The following is a 5,557-nucleotide window of genomic DNA, read 5'->3' as shown; positions in this document are numbered from 1 at the left end:
CCGTGTTTGTTACAGAGTTTCCATATATTTTTCTCCCCAGCCATTGTCTCAACTTTGTTTATAGAGTCTTTAGCCTTAGAGAAGTTTTAAATATTTCTTATGTACAGATTTTGCATTTCAGTTTGTTTACTTCTTTGTTTCAAAAAGGACTTGGAGGGCTTATGAGAATATACGTCATAGGCTGAAAATCGAGACTAAGATCACAAAGTGGCATATAAAGATGTGACCTGGGCAGCACAGTGGCTCACACCTGTAATCCCAGCACTTTGGGAGACCGAGGTGGGAGGATGGCTTGAGGCCAGGAGTTCAAGTTTACAGTTAGCTATGGTTGCACCACTGCACTCCAGCCTGGGCAACAAAGCGATGTGACCCCCAGGATAACTTAGTGGCTGCAAACGCCTCCAGTCGAGGCAGCATGAGTTCATGTGTGATAGGACATATTGACGCCTTGGTTCAGGGAGCCCTGGTTAGGGCCGGCATTATGGCAGCGGCAAGTCTTGACTCCGAGGTACTCTCTGGGGGGTTAGGTGGAGAAGTTGCCCTGGCTGAACTGCCCTCGCCCCCTCTGCCACACCCACACCCCACCCCACTGCTGCACCTGGGTGGGGAATCCTTTGATGTCTCTATCTTATCACCTCACCCACCCAGTCTCACTGCGGCAGGCTCTGGCACACATCCCAGACACGTGTTGGAAGGAAACACAACACGAGGACTCGGTCCTGGAGGGAATGATAACTGAGGGCCGGCCCAGCCCAGCGCCAGCCAGCTGGCCTGGCAAGCTTGGCTCTTCCTGCCCACATGAACTGGAAGATTCCAGGGGGCCATCAGGGGCCCCAACACCAGGGCCAGTTTAAGGCCTTCCTAGGGCCAGGCCCTCTTACTCTGGCAGCCCCACTTGACATCCCCTATTAAGTACGATGTCCAACCCACAATAACATTTTACACATTGAATTGAATTGCTCTGACATGTTCCTTTTTGGAGACATTTAATTAATTATTAAGTTGATATTTTTTATTTTGCAATTTGGTTTTTTAATTTTAGTGTCACTATAAGTTTGTCTTCAGGTCTCTAGAGTTTTCATAGACTCCTGAAAATTCCTAGACCCTGAGCTCTCCCATCCAGCAGGACTTACCCCCCACCTGCCCTAATTTGGCTTACCTAAGCAAAGACCCACTTCCCAATCTCTAGCTGCTACTAGGACCTTAAACATCTCTTAGGATGGGATTGACTACCTGGGGCTCCAATGGACTAATTTAAAGAGAAAAGGAATAGGAAACTTCTGCCTCTCTGTGGCTCCAGTCCCAAATAGGTCTTGGGCTGCAGGTACAATCTTAACAACCCAAGAGGCCCTTTAGGAGGCTGGCAAGGCAACGATTGGGGGGATCCTGATTTGAATGAAGTATTTCTTTGATCGGTAGGGCTGGGTTAGGGTTAGGTGGGTTTTTTTGGTTTTTTGGTTTTTTTTTTGAGACAGAGTCTGGCTCTGTTGCCCTGGCTACAGTGCCGTGGCATCAGCCTAGCTCACAGCAACCTCAAACTCCTGGGCTCAAGCAATCCTCCTGCCTCTGTCTCCCAAGGAGCTGGGACTACAGGCATGCGCCACCATGCTCAGCTAATTTTCTTCTATATATATATTTTTAGTTTTCAAACTAATTTCTTTCTATTTTTAGTAGAGACGGGGTCTCGCTCTTGCTCAGGCTGGTCTCGAATTTCTGACCTCGAGCGATCCACCCACCTCGGCCTCCCAGAGTGCTAGGATTACAGGTGTGAGCCACCACGCCCGGCCAGGGTTAGGTGTTGTTAAGTATCCCATGACCCACTGAATGCGGATCCCAGCACTTAGCATGGTCTTTAACTGCATATTTATTTGCATTGTTATTTCACAGTCTACCTTCCTCACCAAACTGTAAACTCCTCGAAGACAAGGGATGGGTTTGTTCCCACTGCCCAGCATAGTGCCTGACACATAGTAAGTGCTTAGTAAATGTTTGTTGAGCAAATGAAAGTTGAATTGATATATTCTACCCGCCTGAGATTTTATTAGACTTTCACTCAGTGTTAAGGCCTAGTAACCAAATAGCACCAGGAACACACCTGTAATTAAACAAAGTTAGGTTTATTAACTTGCTGCAGCAAAGGAAGCACACACCATGGGGGACTGTGGGACATCTTAGGAAGAGGCAGTGAGGACAGGCTTGTTTGGGATGGGGTTTGGAATTGTGCTGGGTGATTTTGGAGAGTCATTAAGGAAGAAAGTTTGTTCATGGGTTGAGCACCATCAGGAAGCAAGTGCAATTTGATGATTGGGCATCTTAATAATTTTTATCTAGGAGGCAGGAGGGCCAAAGCAGGGCTTTGGAGCTGTCATTGGTAAAGAAGAAGTAGTCACTCTGGTTAGCTGAGGGAGAAGGATGCTGGGTCATTTTGAGTCACATAGTGTCCTTGTTTTTGTCCTGTTCTACCATGGTCACAGAGCAACCTCATCTGATGCTGATACGCTGTGATATTCTGTCATGTTCAGCAGAAACATGACAGCCTAGCTGTTGGTTGCCAGGCCAGTAGGGTGACCAACATTCCCAGTTTGCCTAAGACTGAGGACTTACCCAGGATGGAGGAGTAGTGCTAAAACTGGAAGAGTCCTGGTTGGTTACTCTGTAGTCCAGCTATGAGCTGTCAGGACTTTTTTCTCTCATTAGGTACAATGGTATTTCAAAGAGTACTTGTCAAATCTTCCCCTGGTCTCTGGAATATACAGTTCACACGTAGATACAAGCATTCTAACATGCACATGCATGCATCCACCATACACACTAACATGCATAAATGCATTCACATGAAAACACATATGACAAACAAATACATATGCACTACACTCACTATTCATACACATATATCAATCACAAATCCCACATACGTATATTAATAAATGCATATATCTAAAGACTCATACAATTATGCACAAACCCAAAGATAAGCATATATATTTAGGTCACTGGAAAGATGGGGAAGCTGTCCCAGGTAGTAAACACAGGACAAGTGAGTGGGTCTGTGTGACTGATGCTGGCTTTTTTTTTTTTTTTTTGAGACAGAGTCTCACTCTGTTGCCCTGGCTAGAGTGCCATGTCGTCAGCCTCACTCACAGCAACCTCAAACTCCTGGGCTCAAGCGATCCTCCTGCCTCAGCCTCCTGAGTAGCGGGGACTACAAGCATGCGCCACCGTGCCCGGCTAATTTTTTCTATACATTTTTAGTTGTCCATCTAATTTCTTTCTATTTTTAGTAGAAACGAGGTTTCGCTCTTGCTCAGGCTGGTCTCGAACTCCTGAGCTCAAATGATTCACCTGCCTCGGCCTCCCAGAATGCTAGGATTACAGGTGTGAGCCACCGCACCGGGCCTGGTTTTTTTTTTGTTTTCAGACTCAAAGAGAACTGCTATTTAGGAGATAGAAGGAGGCAAATAAATAGAGCTTCTGAAGGGAACTGTTCTAATTATCAACTAAAAAGTAAAGTTATACAACTATATTCAAGGGCAGAAGATAAAGCATTACTTTAAAACCAGAATGACTGAACAGTTAGGTGAAAAAAACCCAGCTGACACAGGAAAGGGAAATGGATTTAAGAATAATTTGAATTATAGCACTGACTCATCAGTCTTAGATGCTTCTGCTATCTGAATATCTTGAACTGCATTGTTTCCTGTTTAATCTCTGTCTTCGCTGAAATCTCCAAGGAGCATTTTCACAGCGCTAAATAATAGGTGCCATTTTGTTAGGATGCAAAATTTCAATCCAGTAACCATCAGGATCTTGAATAAATGCCAGGCCTTTCATTTTACCACCATTGGGTTTCTTCACAAATTTCACTCCCAGTTCTTCAAATCTTTTACAGGCACCGTGTACATCAGGAACGGCAATTCCAATGTGACCCAATCCTCGAGGGTCTGAGTTGCCACTGTGGTGACTCTGGGTCTCATCATAGTCAATGCCCCTTGTGTGTCAGCTCAAGCGTAGCTTTTCTGGAGAATACCCATGCTCCTTTTTCATCCTCATCTTTGGGCATGTCATTTTTATCCTCATAAGCCAAGAAATAGAGCAAAAATTTCATAGTAGGAAAATCTAATTTTTGGAGTAGCGTCATTCCAAGAGCTCTAGTGTAAAAATCCAACGACTTCTTAGGATCCTTAATTTGTAGCATGGTCTGCTGCAATAGAAAATCCTTTGTGCTTGGGTCCGCGTCGGAGCAGCAGTTGAGGGTGGTGGCCTCGTGCATGAGGCCGCTGGACGCGGGCTGCGGTTCTGCCACTGCAGCATTGCTATATCACAGACAACAGGACCCAGATCAGCCAGCCACACTCCTGTTGCTGGGATTTGAACGGGAAGTCAAGGCAGAGGAGGGAGGAAGGACTTTGGATAGCAAATAACAAAGGTGTTGTGATGTCATGGAAAGAGCCCTAGATTCGGAATGGATGATCCTGAGATTAAATCACTGCTCTGCCGTTTACTAGCTGTGTGACCTAGGGCAACTGACTTCGCCTGTCTGTGCTTCCGCTTTCCTAGCTGTAAAATGGCATGTTGCAAGGACGTCACCTAGCTCTAGAATGTTGTAGGTGCTTAATGACAAATCACAACTGTTGTTATTATGAAATGTCTGCGGGGACTAAAGGTATTTTAATGGATCCTTGACCTCCATAAAGTGATGTTTCAGAGGCAAAAGAAAAAAACCTTTATGTACATCATCATCATCCCATTTGAGGCCAGGAAACTGAGGCCCAAAGAAGGTAAAAGTAGTGGCCCTAGTGTTGGGTGTAGATGATGCGTGCATTGCAAGAGGCGTCCAGCAGGAGGCGTGAGCCAGGCCAGGGCTGGGGTTTGGGACAGCGCAGCTGCTGGGAAGTCGTCCCTGTCCCAGTCTCTGCCTAAGCTCAGCCATACTACACCCGGGAGCTGTCCTGCAGCATTCCTGAGGAGTACGAGATTTTGTTTGCATATTATGCAAAGCGGAGCCATTCTGCCAGAAGGCCACTGTCGGGGCCCCTTGTGTCTGTGCCACCCAGCGTCTCCAATGAGCCTTAACTCTGCCCTTTCCTCTCAGCTGGATGTAGGAGCCAGCTCCCTCAGCGGCCTTTCAGTACTGCCAAGGAAGGTGCGCTGAACTGGCAGTTGAAGGATCTGGGTTCAAGTCCCGACTTGGCCACTTACTAGCCATGAGGCCTTGAGCCAGTCATCTCCCTTTTCTGAGGCCTGGCTTCGCCTCTCTGTTCGAGGCTGGTATCAGCCTCAAGCAGTACGGTGAGAGTTCAGTGCAGGAATGAGCGCGAAGCTGTTCAGCTCGGGCGTGGCCGGCCGTGGGGACTCCATGTTGGCTGAAGGCTTAAAGTGAAATTAACAGAGGAAGAGCAAAGCATTCTAGTCCAGGCCGTGCCAAAAGTGTGTAACCTTCAGAAAGTCTCTTACCTTGGCCGGGCGCGGTGGCTCACGCCTGTAATCCTAGCACTCTGGGAGGCCGAGGTGGGCAGATTGTTTGAGCTCAGGAGTTCGAAACCAGCCTGAGCAAGAG

General features: G+C 46.9%; 1 pseudogene; it reads right to left on the bottom strand.

Annotated features, from left to right (window-relative positions):
• Nucleotides 1-3,747: 3,747 nt before the first annotated feature.
• LOC105813502 lies at nt 3,748-4,958 on the bottom strand (annotated as a pseudogene).
• Between the last annotated feature and the right edge of the window lie 599 nt (nt 4,959-5,557).

The sequence above is a fragment of the Propithecus coquereli genome, unplaced genomic scaffold, assembly GCF_000956105.1.
Source record: "Propithecus coquereli isolate 6110/MARCELLA unplaced genomic scaffold, Pcoq_1.0 Scaffold281, whole genome shotgun sequence".
Taxonomy (NCBI): domain Eukaryota; kingdom Metazoa; phylum Chordata; class Mammalia; order Primates; family Indriidae; genus Propithecus; species Propithecus coquereli.
The sequence above is the reverse complement of the archived record's forward strand: the minus strand, read 5'-3'. Positions and strand labels throughout refer to the sequence as shown.